This window comes from Tyto alba, unplaced genomic scaffold (genome assembly GCF_018691265.1).
Source record: "Tyto alba isolate M040663 unplaced genomic scaffold, T.alba_DEE_v4.0 Super-Scaffold_7, whole genome shotgun sequence".
NCBI lineage: Eukaryota > Metazoa > Chordata > Aves > Strigiformes > Tytonidae > Tyto > Tyto alba.
In genome coordinates, this window is record NW_024881328.1 from 14333743 (window position 1) to 14351290 (window position 17548).

The following is a 17548-nucleotide window of genomic DNA, read 5'->3' on the forward strand; positions in this document are numbered from 1 at the left end:
GAGTTATTGCTAAGAACATCAGAACAACACAGAAGACTATAACAAATTCCAAGAAGTTTCCAAGTGGTTGGACACTCTCAGTATCATCTTACCACCATCCATGAGTTGATGGCAATGTCCTTCTTCCCAAAACCACTTGGCATAACCTATTCCTGCACACAGTGTCTTCAAGCCTTTCCTGGCTACCCAAATGGAGGTGGAAGGCCAGTGGAGGACCCTGTCTCTCTTGCTCTTACTCCATGCCACAGTGACCACCTGCAGCAGGTAACTCTCCTGAGGGTGTATTACCATGCATGGACTTTGTGAGCTAGATCATTCAGCCAGTAATATATGCAGGGTCATAACCTAACAATATAGAAACTGAAACCACCGTCCTCCAGTCATTACCAGATATCTGTCAACTTGTACTAATTTCAGTCCTTATCTCTTGGAGGTTAATTGGAACTGGCAGCTGCCTCACGGTAATGGGCCTGTACGAGCAGTCATGCTGTCTGTGCTGCAGCCGCACCGCGAGGTGCATCATGGCCATATCTACAAGTAAGGCACTGGGGGAAAGAAGAACAGAGGAAGCAGAAAGGCCTTGGTGGAAGAACTATGAGAGAAATTAATTAAGTGTTATTGTAGAGATGCTTTACTAAAGAGATTAACTTTGTTTTGTTAGATAATAAAATTAAAAGTTTTTATTTGCTGCATTCTGCTCCAAGCACATGTGTTCTGTTGAGGTAGGGAAATCATGGAGGATATCAGTTCAGCTCCTTATAACACTAGTTTGAGAGTGAAAAGTAAACAAAAGAGGCTCTAAGAGAAAAATATGACTATTTCATAAAATGTTCTCAACTCAAAGCAAGAAGGTTAAAGAAATAGCACATCTAAAAGTCAGAACAGCAGTGTAGTCTGTTAGCTGGCTAATGCTCAGCTTCATTTTGGCTTCAGTTCCCCGCCTTGCAAAAGGAGGTGAAGGAAAGTGACCTCCAGGCAGCTATGACCTTCCCGGTGTGAGCCCATGTGTGCACGGTCACACAAGTGTTGTGGCATCGAGGCGAGAGGTTTGCAGAGCGAGGGCAGCGGGAGCACGGGGCGGGGAGCAGCCCCGCGCTCTGCCCGTGCGAAGGGGGCAGCGAGCACCAGCGCCCACGGCTGCCCGCTGAGCTGCAACCCATGCATACCCGTGAAACTTCAAACAGTCATGCGTAGCAGAGAGCCTGTAAACTCAATGTATCACATGCCTAAATTAAATGAGAGAACACAGAAGTCAGGTGGCATAGTATAGATATATGTAGATATAAATACATTTATACCCATATACTATGTTCTTGTCGGGGGTGGGGGTGTCTCTCTGAAAGCTGTAGCACACGTACTAGAAATTACGTGCAAGCCTAAGGATTTCAAAATAATCCAAATACCTCTTCTTTTTATCCTTTTCCACAAAATTAGTACAGCCTTTAAACAAATTCACAAATCTAAACAACAGAAAGCAGAATGTGTATTACTTAAAATTTATACATAACATCAACAAATAAGATATGAGAAATGCATGTAGTAAAACCATGTAACAGAATGAGAAGTAACATCAGAAATCACTCCTCTTTAAAAGTAGCTTTAGTGCCAACATTTTTCAAGATCATATTTAATCAGTGTATTAGTTTGCCAGCTCCTGGAGACAGGGATCATCTCTTCTGAAGTGTTTAAAGGAGCCTTAGTTCAGTGGACAATTTTCATTTGTTACTATAATGCAAATATATAATAATAGTAGTTTAAAATAATACCTTTTAGCAATGGCTTCAAGTCTATAACTCAGCTGAGGATGAATCACTCTCTACCTACTGGGTTTTGTACTCTTAACTTGTTATGAAGATTACTGGCTGGCTGAGATTAAAACAAATAAGAATTTTTATGGGGAAGTACAGAAGTAAGGAACTTCAGCTTTTGAATTAATATTTCCAGAACTAGGAAATTAAACTATAACAATAAAAGCTGAAAGAAGCCCAAGGGAATTCGGTATCCAGCCCAGCTGCCATTCATTTTCTAAATTCCTTCTGCTCAGGCTAGTTTTTCAGGGAGAAATTTTTATCACATTGGTGAGCAATAATCTTAGGGAACAAACTTCATGCTCTTATGTTTTGGGGACAAATAGTGTGTGTGTGTGTGTGCGTGTGTATATATATATTTTTTTTTTTCCCTTGACAGAGGCAAAACTTGAAAGAACAGCATTGATATAAAAATTCCTTTTGTGTTATAAGGATACTCCATGTTTGAAAGACAGAAAATAGGACAGTCCTTCATCCTGGTAATTTTCATCGTTTAGCCATAGGTAGGATATATTTTAAAATCACATCTTTCAAGCATATGGATATGTATGTTTTATGGAATTTTCTGTTTCTAATGGTTGAGACAGCATTAACAGAGCCTCATATTTTATCAGTTCACTACTTCTATTATATCAAATGCCTCTAGTTCTTTAGTTCTTGCAGCACACTGCATAACTATGGAAGCAAATTCATCTTTTCAATGACAGAAATACTAAAATACAGATCCCTTAGGACAATCTTTATTTCTAAGATGGAAAAATGACATTCAAAGACATGAGTGACAGATGTCTACCTGCCATTGAGAACAGATGGACTCTGGGCACCTACTCCCTATTTCAGCTTTTGAATATTTCTTTCATGTCAGGTTTATGACTTTGTAATTTCAAAGCTATTGGACTCTTTTCTCAGGATAGTACTATCATTTGTCCATGATTAAGGAGTCTGTATATCCTTACTGTATGATGTCCAAAACCCATCAATTAAACTTATGTTGCTGACCACCTAGTCAAGAGGTGGGATCCAAGAGTTCAAGGTACCAGCTCCAGAGAAATACAGACATATAAAGGACTGCTTTTTAAACAAACTTGAATGGAGGTATTAACCCTATAATTCAGCAAGTAAACTAAAAATACCAGAGTATAATTTTACACCAAAGAAGTATACACGGAGTTTTTTGTTTTCTGGGTTTCTGAAAAAATACCCCAACAAAATAACCATAGCACATTAGTACTGAAAATATATAAGTTATTAAGAAACACTAACGGGTAGCTGGTATTTTAGGGCTGAATTTTGCCAAACCTTCAGATATTGTTAGGAAAAACAAGAGCCTCAATGTACTCATGGCTGAGAACCTCAGGATTAAATTAAATTAAATGAAAGAGGAAAACTGCACCGGGCCGAAGTCCTTTAAACACAAAAAGCCTTTGAGATTAGTAGCAATCTTCTTGTTTAGTGGCATGATGGATCCTTGATCTGTTTTCTTGGGATTCTTGGTCTGCTAAGAGGCATGCAGTATTACCCTGAATTTCAGCTACATTTATTTAAGCACAGGTTTCTGACAAAGCATGTAAGCCGCATTAATGTTACTTGTCTCTAGCCTGTATCAGGCCCCTGCATGATCACACAGAAACAGAAAGGTGCATTAAAACTGACTACCACTCCTAAAGCAGGGGTGTCCCACTCAGCATCTCGGCCACCTCTGGTTACTTCAGACTGGGAGGACAGTGCTGGACTCCCACCCACCCAGGACAGCAGGTGGGTCAGGTAGAGCAATGGAGCAATTTGCTTCATGTTTGGAAGAAATTGTATGTCTCATGTTTGTACAAGCACAAGAAATTGCACCTAAATACAAGTCTTCTGGGCTCGATGACTCAGCCTACTACTAATCAATCTTAAATTTTCTAATCTGTGTAGGCATCTTGAGCTCCATTCCCTCCAAAGGTCAGCAAACAGAATAAATGCCAGTGAAAAGATTTCAAGATTTTAGCTTCTTTGTGAGATTATAGCAGAAAGCAAAACCATTGTCATTTGTGAAACATTATTTTTGAGACTAAAATGTAGACAAATAGAAAATCTGATAGCTATATAATAATACCTACTGCACCAATAAAGCTACTTGCTGGTCAATATCTGTATTATCAGTCATAAGTCAATGAAGCCAAGTGCAATAAAATATTCAATACCACTTAGCTTTTGTATAGTACTTTTCATCAGTGCTGTTCATCAGCACCTAAGAGTTTATAAAAAAAAAGTGTTTCATTATCACATTTTAACAGGTAAAATGATAGCTGAGACAAAAGAGAGAAAGTGACTTGCTGAAGGTCATTCAACAGGCACAAGGCAGAGCTGGGAATAGACGACAAGTCTCATGAATCCCCATCCAACGTTCTTGCTATCAGATAGCGCAGTCCTTCACAGTAACTCACTGTTCGTCTGCTCTTTCAGCAGCCTGCCACAAATTACATTCCTCATTCTAGATAACTGTGTCCTTATATATTGGAGGAGATAAATACTGGTAGTGTGTGGAAAACCTAGAAGGTTTCATCTACAATGAAAGTGGCTAAGAAATAACAGTCAATCTTAAACTACCAGCAGGTAAAATAAATGTCCTTCCCTCCCTCATTTATTAGAGGCTGAATAAGGTCACAGGATAAGTTACCACAAATTACTTTGATCTCTGTCTTTTCATCTCAAGGCCTGAATTTAAAAGCAGCACTGTGGCAAAGCAAGCAATGATGTGGACAAGAGATGCCTCAGAAAACCCTCATGTGGACTGCCATACATTTCCAAGTATTCAAAAACAACACAACATTAAGACACAATAGGATTTCTTTGTTTTTTCCAACCAGACACATGTGAAAGGCATATGTGGAAGTTAATTTTTGGACGTCTTCATCAGCATTCTTTAGCAACTGTTGAAATAAATGTTACCATTTCCCGTTCCTTAAGGGTTTTTAGAATTAGGCTTCCAGCCATAGGCTTATCTAAAATCCATGGAATCCAATTAAAACTGTACTGAGGTCTAGACTGAATTATCTTTTTGTGAACTGTTGGTAGCATGAATTAGAAGTCTGCACTAAGCTCCTGTTGAAAGCATCTAATGCTGGTGAAGTGACATAAATACCATCTTCTGAAGTAACATCTGACGCATGCAATATAAGTGAAAGATGATTGTCTAGTTTTTTTAGATTTTACAATTGTCAATTGGCAACTAGTCTTGAACTTGATTTCCTTTCTTTAGTGTTTGAATACTCATATTCATATTAGCTCTTCTAATACAGACACTATAGGCATCTCAGTTTTGCTAGCCAACTTTGAGGTTATTTGCTGAAGAGCTAAAGGGATCTAAGAACCATCCTCCTGCATTGTCACAGTCCATATAGATATCGAATCTACATAACTGGGACATCTCCAAAATTTAGGCATTTTATTGCGTTCTGGTTACTCTACCCTAGTCCTTCATCCCTCTAGATGTAGGCTTCAAATAAAATAAGTTATAGTTCAATCTACTGTACTGTCTTCAGGAACTCACAAATTTGTCTTCTCCATCATGTGCTATCATGAGTAACGGTTTCTATCACTGTATGTGTTCCAGTATTGCCAGATGAAGTCACTAATGCAAGCAGTTGTTGACTGTCAGCAACAGCTTAGGTGCTTGCATAATTCAACAGCTGATGCCCTTTCTTCACTGAATGACCCCTGAGAAAGGACAATGCACTACCAGATTTCAACATGCAATGGAAAAATCATATCACTGACCACTTAAATTCACTGAAGAGTCTACAGTTTTTACTGCAAACGTTTAGCTACACCGCAGCAGAAAAAGTTCCTCACTTTAATTTCCATGAATGCATTAGTAGAGCCATTGTTTTTCACTTTGCTAAAAAATAGTCAGGGCTGTCCTATACAATTCTTGCATCCCTACATCTAAGGTACAGCCTCCAAAATAAACAAAGTAGTAAACAGAGAAATTTGTTCATGAAATAAAGATATTGGTTTGTCAGAGATGTGGCCAGTAAAAAAGTAGTATTTCATGAGCTTTTAATCCAGAAGTCCCAAAATAGTCCAATCATATGAGATCCTCTGAAGACTGGAAATGTCATTATAATTATTTTACAGATTCTGGAAGCTAGTCATGAAAAGTTCATCTTTCTTGCTGAACTTTTCATAAGCACCATAAGTGTTGGAAATAGAGTACAAGGGAGATGCATCTTCTGTCCTTATTAGAGAATTACTCCCTGCACAGCAGCATCTGTAGCAACATTTCCATGTTACTTTTATTTTAAAACGGGATCAGTCTTATTTACAGACTCCTACCACTGTTTAATCTCTATAACATATTTCTGTGTCTATCATTTCTGATTTAAAATTAAAATAAAAGAAAAAATGGGACTGACAGAGATACAGAGCTGAATGTCAAAGAACAAAAACAAATAAGGTAATAATGAAACTTTTCAAAGTTACCTCATAGTCAGAATTAGTTTCTTCAGCAGCCTTTCTCTTCAGACATATCAAATCAATCTGATTACTTCCAACAAAGTTATAGAAAATGTCTTATAATATATAACAACATTAAGCATCACTCATCAGGCAGGAAGACACAGCAGGAATCATACAAAGACAAGCTATTTCTACTCCTGAAGCTTTCTGTGTATTAAACAACTGCCAGTGTCTAATTCTGTAGAGAGGAGGAATTGATTTTAATAATAATATTTTCCAAACTACTACAATTACTTAAAAAGATCAAATCTGTCATTTCGGAATTATGAGCACATGGGATGTTTCTTAGTGAAGTCCTAGAAATAGTCCAGCTTTTAAACTATCATACTTAAAATTCCAACCTTAAACATTAGCGAATATCAGTCATAAGACCTCTCACTTATTTTTCATAGGTGAATATTTTTGACTTGTTTTCCAAGCCAACATATTACAGGGAAAGAGAAGTACATCCCTCACTGCTGCCTGAATCCATGTGGTATCTGCAGCAGTAGTTCTGGAAGTGGTATTTCACAACACAGAAATGAAGCTGATGATCACAGAAGCATGAAAAATAGACTTATTCACATGATTGAAATTTATGAAATGTGTAGCACCACTTAGCATACCACCAGCATCCCAGATGTAGACATTTACACATGGACGCAGCAGTGAACAGTACATGCCCACATGGTATGTTCTCTCTCAATCTCACTAAACAAACAGTTCAAATGCAATACTATCAAAAAATAATAACATTGACATGAAAGCCCTGAGAGAATAATCAAATGGATTAAAATAATATCATTTTATAAATGGGCATATAGTGATTGCGATTAAAATACACACCTGGAATAGAAAATAAAGTCATTAGCTGAAAAGGGATGCATTAAGATATCTACCTATTCTAAATGTACTGAGCAATACCCAATTTCTTTTATACTTATACAATATCACTCCTACATAGACAACCCAGCACTCAGCAAGGACAGATTTTAGCTCTTACACTTTGTGGGAGGGTTTAAATTTTGTTTTTTTTCTGGGTTTAGAGGAGAGCAGGTGAGGGCCAGTGAAGATGAAGGCATGTGTTTTTTCTCCACTTGAATGACTTCTGTTTTGCCATTTGTGTTTTAAGGGGTATTTATCAGGAGGTAGTAGAATGCATATCCTTTGGATTTGGATGGGTAGCTATAGGTAATAACAGGTCACTTATGTGTAGGTTTTAATTTTTTTTGTTTTATCAGAGATGTTACTGCTATTAACAGACACATATAGTGTGTGTATATGCTTAATTCTGTAGCTTGCTTGTGGTTATGTATCTAGTCTGGTTCAAAGTCAAGGCAAATTTTTGTTACATATAATGTCTCACAGGAAGAGGTATTGAAAACAAGCAGGTAAAAATCAGCTATAGAAGGAAAAAGCAGTAATCCACCTCTTAATGTACTAATGTCTCATTAAAATCTTTAGAAAGAGCTTGGATAGAAAGATATTTGACAAGAATTAATTTGTAATATTACATTAGTGTCATTTTCATCTTTCATTAGAAAATGCAACAAATCATTTCCATAAATAAAAGAGAAAGATGAATGACAGGATTATAATACAGAAAGAGCCACTGGCACTCTAATTAACAGCCCAAGGATTATGTTTAAGGTGGGTGAATCCCCTAAAGTGTGAGCAGAATTTTTACCTCCTTCTATCAGGAAAGAAAAAGTTTAGGCCATTTGAGTGAAATCAAGGAAACAGAGAAAAAGACAATTATACCTCCTTTTCTCCTTCTCCAAAGACAACCTGGACATTCCCAAGCTGGGGTGTTGGCCTCAGCACATGCTGGGAGGTGGGTATGCCCCTGCACTGTGCGATGTTACAAGGAAGGTGAATGCCCCTCTCCCCCAACAATTACCTTCTGTTGATATTTGATAGACAGCCAAAGCTCTTCTGAGAAGAAAATGAGTGAACCACCTATGAAAAAAAATAAACTGCTTTTCAAGAACATCTATCACTGGATGGGCTGATTTTCTTGTCCTCAAACAACCCCGTTCCTAAGGCTCCTGGGCTGACTCTGAATTGCAGACAAAACCATATTGGGGATTTGCTATATGGTGTGATCTGTTTTGTCAATCTCACTCATTCATTTTCTCTCTCCTGTGCCGGCACAGGATGCCTGACTGTGAAATCAAGGAACGACTAAACTGACCCATATTGCTGGTGTGACACTAGTAAACTACACATATTAATACCATAGCATCTAGCATGGCACTAATAGTTGGATTATTAGTGGCTGAACAAGCAGGCTTAGGCAGCCTTTATTAGGCTAATGAACAGATTTTTCCAACCAATGTCCCTAATCACCGTGCCTGCCTGCAGTAAAACTGCATGAATAACTGTTAAACCAGATACAATTAAGGTCCTCACTGGGATTAGAGCTATGGAGCGGCTGTTCCCAGGCACCTAGATCCCTGTTTCCTAATTCTAGTTAATAGGAGACCTTCTGCCTGCTTTCTGCCTTAAGCCAGTAAAGGAGAAGGCAGGGGGAGGGAGAGGGGGAGAAAACCCTTTGCAGAATATCAGATCCTCTCTCCTAACCTTTCCTGGATGAATAGAGACGGATTGTGAATCGTGCAAACCTAACATCTTCTAGAACAATGAGGCCCTTCAGTGATAACAATAGTACTAATCATAATAGTAGGCAGCTCCAGCCCCTTTCTATCATGTGCAAACAGTTGGGGCAGAATATGAAATTGCTTTAGAAATAGATACTGACTTTTCCCCCCCCCTCTCCCTTTCACTTGCCTACTAAGAATAGCCTAATTTATTCATGCTTTTATTTGGCAACAGAAACTAGGCTGACCTGCCTCCCTTTTTATTCACACAGATAAAAGGGCTTTGGCAAAAAGGCAGAGGACACTCTCTGCATTTAAAGGTGTCTAGTGTTGCTCTCCAAAGGAATGACAGAATGGTTACTGCTTCTTTCATTGGTCCTCCTCTGCTCTCTGGCCTTCATCTCTTTTCTCTCCGGCTTTCTTTGGGGCTGTTCATGCCATAAAACTAGGTTAAATCTGGGGCGGAGGGGAGGGGAGAGAGTAAAAGAAACTCAAGTGCCTTCAGCATCTCGTTCAGAATAGTGTGGCACTGTGCAGCTACAGAGGTCCTATGTGTAACTCACAGTCTTGGAGCTCCGGGAAGAGAGCATGATTTAGAGATTTTGTTGAGAGTGTGTGTGTTTGGCGAGGGAGAAAGAAGGGGGGCTGAAAAGGGGCTTGCGTTAACCCTTCTGTTATCTTCGTATAACGAGAGCTGCTACTCAGAAAACGCAAGTCACTGAAGAAACACCTTGTATACCAAAACCAATCCATATGAGACAGCCTTGCTGTATACATCCCGCTTACATCCTCAGCTGTGTACTCAAAGTGGAGCCCTCCTGAGGAGCACATGTAGCTGAGCCATTACACTGCAGATAGATAACAGCAAAGTTAATTGCTAAGTACAAACACAGGGACCTTTCAAGCTGGACAAAACCCCTGTGTATCCAAACACAGCTTCAGTGCCTCCCTGCGCATCCTCTTGGGTGAGCAAAGAGCAGGGTTATCTGTCATTGGATAGGGGTAAGAGGGCTTTTGTCTGCGTGAGTAAAGTTCAGCTGCTCTCTGCTTGATTAGTAAAACCTCAGTCTAAATAATAATTTTTAAAAACGTATCAGAGGTGGTCAGTCATGTGTTTTGGCATTCCTGACAGTGCTGCAGAAAAGCAGTGTCACTGCCCAACTGTTGTCAGGGTGCATCTGCACAAGATAGCCACAACCATGGTCACCCACAAAGTCAGGTCTTCTCCAGGTTACTGGAGCCTCACCTTCCCCACACATTTATTTCCATGGTGATTTTAGAAGTGTTTCAGGTGTTTTTCCCCATGACTGATGATACATCTAGGGTTCACTTTTCTCTTAAGTTTATCTCATTGCATGCAATATATCTGTATAAAAGATGAACTAGAAATTCACATAAATAGGAGGCAAACTCCTCTATATCTGAAGAAACAAGTGCTGAGGATATTGATGTGCAAGACCAGTTTAACAATATCTCCTGCACTTTTAATATCAACCACACCCACCACAGATTGATACTTTCCCTGCTCAAGATCTGACTCCTGGTTTATAATTCTAATTTATCACCCAAGTGATTGATTTTGTTCCTTTTGCACCTTTTGGACTACCTCATTTTCTCAGCTCTGCCAAAATAAATATGAATTCAGCAGATATATTATGGCTTACTCCACTGTAACTGAGAGCAGAATGTGACTTCTCTTCTCAGATGCATTATTAAGGAACCTAGTGAGAGCACAGATTTTCCTGCTATGTTATCACATGATAAGGTCAAGTTGATCTGCAAAGTGAAACCTTTCAGAATTTTATTTGGCAGTTTGCTTTAAAACATCAAGTGGTAAATGGTTTCTGCTCTATTTCAGTTCTCATGAACACAGTTCTTTTACGACTGAACCCTTCAACAGGTTAGCAAACATTGTCTCCCTGCCAAGACATGCCATTTCTTTTTTTGTAGAATACTTTTTTTCTTCATTCCTCTGCCAACCCTTTTCTCTTCTCCACACACACTGCTTTTAGATTGCCAAGACATGATCGTGTGCTTTAAAGTTGATTTCGGAATTACTTGGCATATCTTCTTAGCTTTCATCTATTATTCTATCTGGGAACACAATAGAAAGCTTTGACTTTCGAGTATTTTTTTTTAAGCACCTCTTTTGAGAATCTTTCAAAGTGCTAGCTACCACTGATTTTGTGTAAGAAACTAGACCATCAGGATTAATATTCTTTTCCGTATACAGTTGAGAAAGATTGAAACTTCAAAGCTAAAATCCAGGTTTAACCTCCCTGCAAGGCTCAGATATTGACATCTTCTTATCAAGTCGAAAAATGAGATATAAGAGGAAAATCTTGTGCAAGGGTACATTCTATAATCCATTCCAGCACTGTCCAAGAAGGATTCTCTAGTGTACAAACACCATCTGAGCATATAAAATGCACCAGATTAGGCATCCAGAGGGTTGTATCCTTAACAAGTCTATTAGTAGGGTTAAAGCCACAAATAGTAGCTGTGGTCATCCCACCTGCCATTCTGCTGCACTGGCAAAAAAACATCACTTTTACTCATCTCGCTGATCAGAAGATATTTCTGAGTCCTCAACTCATTCTGCTGCCTCTGTCCTAAATGCTGTTTCTAGTTTTTCCACAGACTTTGTGAAGTTGAGCCTCAGTAACCCAGGAGTTGTCTTCCTATCTTGCTACTCCTTACACAGCCAATAATAATAATTGCCATTTTAAGAGTCAACATCTGTTTGGGAGCCCAGAATTACCTGGGTTTCTGTCATTACCACAATCCCCTTTTCATGTCATTGCATTCATGGAAATGGTCTCCAGCTTTTAATGGTGACCTACATACACTATTTTTTTGCATTTGGTTGCATTATTTCAGAGTGCTTATTTCTACTACTGTTTTGTGTGTCCCTTAACTCTTCAGAGTGAAACCTTTTTGGGTAGTCACTCTACCTTGTTATGCATTGGTGTGGTGTCTAACACAGCAGACCTTTGATCCTGGTAGGAGATCTTGAATGAACCTCACTGGCCCTCTCTTCTCCACATACCATTCACATAGCTGTCTTTATGTTGGGCTGCTTCTTCAATGTGTTTTAGTATTCAGATGCAAAAATATCACATGAGCCACCACATTTCTGTTTGCTGCCTCCCTTCCATTGCCTTGTGTTCAACACAAAAATATGCTCATTTACATAACTTGTTGTCAGACATGCATAGTTAAAGGCTAACCTGGCCACACAGCACAAAATCATGAGCTTGCTTGCCAAGACTCTCCACTCCTACTCTTCATAATAGGTTTCACAAGCATCTACAGAAGACAGAAATACCTTTTCTGTCACTAGAGCACAGGATGGCCAAACTCAGGACAAACCTAGAGCTACACACATGCCATGTATTTATAGACTGGAGATCAATAAATGGTTCAGATGTACCTATATTTATATATCTGGGACTTAAAAGACACAACCCAAAACAGAGGTATTCTCTTAAACCAGTTCTTGCCATAAACACTAGCAACCAACCTACCCTATGAAGAAATGAACCTCAAACGAGGTTTCGTGGGGTGTCAGATGTAATCTATCAGCAAGAACAGTTCAGGCCTCCCCATGTAGATGAGTAACCCAGGATTTTAGAGTGAGAATCTGTTTTAATGGTCTTTTGACTCCCTTCCCATGGGTTGTTATTACAGGTTCGGTGGGATCAGTGAAAGGCTCAATGCATGACAACGGAACAGTAAAAGCTCTGCAGGTTCAGCAACTATTTCTAGCAGTAGGGACTCTATACTTTCTTGAAAATAGTCCAAAAAAATCACCCCCAGAGCACAATATGGAGAGAACTAACCTACTCAAAATGTACAAAAAATACCTAAGTAAAATGTTAATTTGTTAACTTTGTTAATTTTTCCCAGAAGAAACATATAAATCACTTGCTACCACCTGTTGTCTTCTGCCAATTGAAGGACAGTGGATTTTAAATTCATCTCTGCAAGTTCTTAAAAATTCCTTAGTATTTTATCCGTCAAACATTTAATTGCTTCTGACTGCCTTCAGGAGTTGCACTGGAAGAAAGGCCGTTGTGCAAGGCAGCTGGGAGATCTCAAGCAGTTCCAACTTTTCCCAGTTAATTCTATAGCCTGAAAGCAAGCCAAGATCTTGGATTAACACTAGAAGGGTGAGGATTGTGGCTTCAGAGTTTGTTACAAACAAAAGTACATTGTCAGTGTATAGCATCAAATGGTACTTCAATGAACCAACCTTGATACCCTGAATACTTGAGTGAAAGCATACCGTGATTGCCATTTATTTCAGGGCATCAGCAAACTCTGATGTTGTTGCAAGACCATAGGAAACCAGGGCGTCTGTAGTTTAGCAAAAAAACAAACAAATGTATGCACACACACATCCCCCTCACCCTCTCCTCCACCCCTCCCCCCCCCCCCCCCCCCAAAGTAAAATCCAAATTACCCACACTGCAAATAAAACCAAACAAAAAGTTTACCTTGCATGAGTTAGCTTTCAGGACCTTGTATGCAGGACCATAATTAGACTCATGGAGATTTTAGCCAAATTAAGGAATTGTGTTTTATAAGCTTGATGTATATCTCATTGTATATTATGCTTATCTCAAACTGCAATAATCATTCCCCCAGCTGCTTTTTGCTTAAGATGGCAAGTTAGCAGTCTACCTACTTTTTCCCCTGACTCCCAGAAGTCTTAACAATGTGTAAATTCAATGCGGGCCATATGCAGTTTATTTAACCTCTCCAGGTGTTCTGGGAAAGAACTTTTAGCCTGTTGCTGATCTAATTTCATCTTCTGTCTTCACCTTTTCCTTAAAACCACAGCAAAACTAATAACTTAGCCTCAAAGCAAGTCTTCAAAGCAGCTTGTCAATTTTCCTTAAAGAAAAACTGAAGAGATCAACTTCCTCTTTTTTTCTTTTTGTATAAACAACCTGAAATGGGGATGTAAAATGAGCATGGTATTAAATTTCTGTTTTATTTCATGCTCAAAGTGCATGGAGTAAGTTTTATGGTAATGAATATATGGTCAGAGATTAGAAGTACATCAGCTGAGGAGTTGGACACAGCTCCCATGAGGACAGGAAGAAGAAAAAAAAAAAAAGAATATTCAACCTATGAATACAACCTTTATTACAATGCTACAGTTCTAGACCATCTAATTTATGACTTGAATGGAAAGATTTATATACTATTAGTTCCAGATTTCATTAAACTTATACACAGTTATTATAAGGATGTGTACATCTCTGGAAGCCTGTCAAAAAGTCTATGAAAATTCTGCATAGTGAATTCCCCTGGTCAGAGACCACATGTCTGACATAACGGCTTCTCAGGCAGACCATGTTCTTCTCCTGATTTGTCCTTAGAAAGCGGACTCAGCAGGCAGAGCTGGTTTTTTGCTCTGTCTGTATAAACCCCACCACAGTGGGATTCCTATAAATTGGGATTTTAGAGCGTTAGGATAATGCAGATAATAAAATCAAAACAATAACAGTACAAAACAACACAGGAAACCAAATTCAGCACTGTTCAACATATCCAGCTTGTGAGAAACCTGACTCAACTAAAATCTGCCCTTTGCTCTACAACTTCCCCTGTAAAGTCTTGAAAACACATTATTTCAGAGATGGGACTGTGTCAAAAAAATCCTCTTTTTGTATTCAGCATTGTGTAGGATTTTTTCTTTACTTGAGAATACAGAGAATTTGATTATCCACCTTCAGGGGTTGGCCTTGAGGCCAAGAACCCATGGCCCTCAAGATCCCATGTGAAGTCCTCAGACAGATCTAATATTTCTGGGGTAAGTACCAGATGATTTCCTTGTCACATGCCTTATAGTTCCCTGAGATTCTGAGGCTGTATCTATGTGATCTGCTCTCTAGATCAGCCTGTTTACATTTAATTAATTTTACATTCCTGAGAGGTTTCTCAAATCTGGGCAGCCACACCATGTATTTAATCCTCTGCTGAAGACATACAACCCGACTGCACCACAGGCATTGACAGAAGTATCAGGGAGGAGACATAGCAGATACTGTTATACCTCCAGAGGCAAGTAGGTTTTAGCTTCAGTTGTTTTTAGTTGAGAGAGAAGGAGCATAGCCTACAGGAGAAAGAAGCTTGGAGGAGTCATCTTGCTCCTGGCTTGACTGGTAGTTAGACAAATAACTGCATACACAGTATACAACTAGTAATCAAATCATGAATCTCTGCATATAGTTAATTTTATAAGGAGCCAAACACATTTGGCAAGCCTGGTATCGTCTTATGTTATTAGCTGGCAAATAATACACAAAGTCTTTCAGTCCATCAAGAACAATAAAGAGACGATTGCAGTTGATAGGAAGACAATAAAAACATCACTGAGCACAGAACAAAGAAGGGACTTGGTACAACAGGAGAGCTAAATTTCAAGCCCTGTATAAGCATGAAAGGAAGAATTCAGTCCATGACTGAGTAGATAAAAATATTAATATTAAGGAAATTATTTAAAAAATAATATTTTGATGTTTTACTAGCTTGAAACACATACACAAAAAGATTAAGATCCAATTATCTAAAATAATTGGTGAATAGAAAACAAATGCATTTGATAAATACTGCCCAAGAATGGAGAATAATATTTCAGCTCCAGGAATCAGCAAAGAAAATCCATGTTTGTAATGCATTGCTCAGAGCCTTGGTATCCATGTCTACATTTACAGACATGAAAGATTCACTAAACACAAATGATATCATTCACAAGATGAATAATTCAGGTGATTTCAACATAAAGGACTGACCACTGTGAGAAACAGCTCAAACACAACTACAAGTGCTTCTGAACAGCGAGCACTGAGTTGCTAAAAACATACATAAATCTAGAAGAAGGCATAGTGAAGAACAAGTATACCAGAGGCTGGAGCAAAAGGAATCCAGGTGAGACAGACATAAACGTGTCAAAAACATAAGCACCATGCCATAGCAAGCAAGCTGAAAAGTAAGAGTGGAGCACACCCCCATGGACCCCAGAGAAGTACTCAAAAAAAGTCCATGAAAAGAGTTTAGCCTGTCACTGTAACAATAGAAAGTACAGAAAATCCACTGCAGGACACTTGGGTAGGCAGTCAGTCCTCTGCAGCAGAAACAGCGAGGACTTGAGGCTCCTCTAAGAGAGTGTAGCTCAGTCCAGCTCTCAAAATTACCCAGAGTGAACCCAGATATGGGAGTCACTGGCAGAGCAGGGGCAGAGGCGAGAACAGGGTGGGAGAAAAATGGAAGAGAAGGATCACACAGCAGTGAGAGAAGGAGCAGGGTCTTGGCTGCTGGGAGGCACTGACCTCACCAGGAGCCGTGCTTTCCCACCCCCAGGCATGCCACACAGGGACCCCCCAGCCCCCCCAGCCAATTCCCAAATTCAGAGGTGGAAGGGCACAGGGCATGTCCCAAGAGGCATCGAGGAAAATCCCTGGATTTATAGACAGAACACTAGCTATCATTTTGGGTAGGTTTATTTACATCAGATCTAGCAAGAAATAGGCAGCTGAGTTTTACAAGCACTCCTACCCAGCACAAAATGAAAGAGTGACCAGGGATGTTGGCAACAGCTAGGCTTTGAGCAACCAGCACACCCCCATTACTTTCTCTTTCCCAAGGAACGATTTTCCTTATCTATATCTGTGAGCTGGATCTCGCCATTACACTGAGTCTTGTCAAAGTTTGCTTTATTGTAATGGAAAAATCAGCAACAGACCCATGGTCCCCCAAGGGACACCCTGGTACCAGCCACTCAACCCATGGTGGTGTTAAAAAACATCATCTTTCTGCTTTGCTACCACACAGACATCTGAGCAATAAGAAATTTGTTTAAAGCATTTTAAGATACTGAGAAAAGAGCAAAAAGCGAAGTTGGGAAACAATAGCATACTGTTAACTTTTGGGTCATTTAACACAACTCCCAGTAATTTTCTTGTCTCTGTGCATCAAGTTTAAAACTGAAAAAAAAAAAAAAAAAAATCGTCATATCTCCTTGTACACATCCCAGCAAACTGTACTAGGATACTTCAAGTTTGTCTCTCTTGGCTTCTGTTATGTTGACTTCTGCTACAGGACGAGTGAACACACTGAGGAATAGAGCCATAATTCTGCTCCAAAATCTAATGCCAGCTGGAAACAGTGAAATTATGACATTGGACTTGTCAGTGGGGATGTCAACAGCAGTAGCACATAAAGGTTTTATAAAATACTTTTTTTGCAGTCCACCAGATCCTGTAAAAGTGTTCAGAGATTGACTGTTGGGGTCTGATCTAAACCTCTTTAAATTAGTAAATGTCTAATAATGGGTTTTAATGATCTCTGGATAAGAATCTTTATTGATAAACATGTCTGGAACAGCAATTTTTACATCCCTTAAAAGTAAATGCTTTGGTTTAAATCCTCATCTACACAAACAAGTCAGGAAATAGGCTGTGACTAGCCTGCCTCTTGGACAGATTTGTTTTGGGGTTTTTTGTGCATTATGAGCAAATAATCTAACCAGTAATCTGTAACCATGGTTGAGCTAAAATCTAGGATAAACTGCCATTATTCATCTTGGCCATTATTTGAGAAAGAAACTGGTTACAGGTTGGCATACCATTTGCACAAGTGTATTTCGTG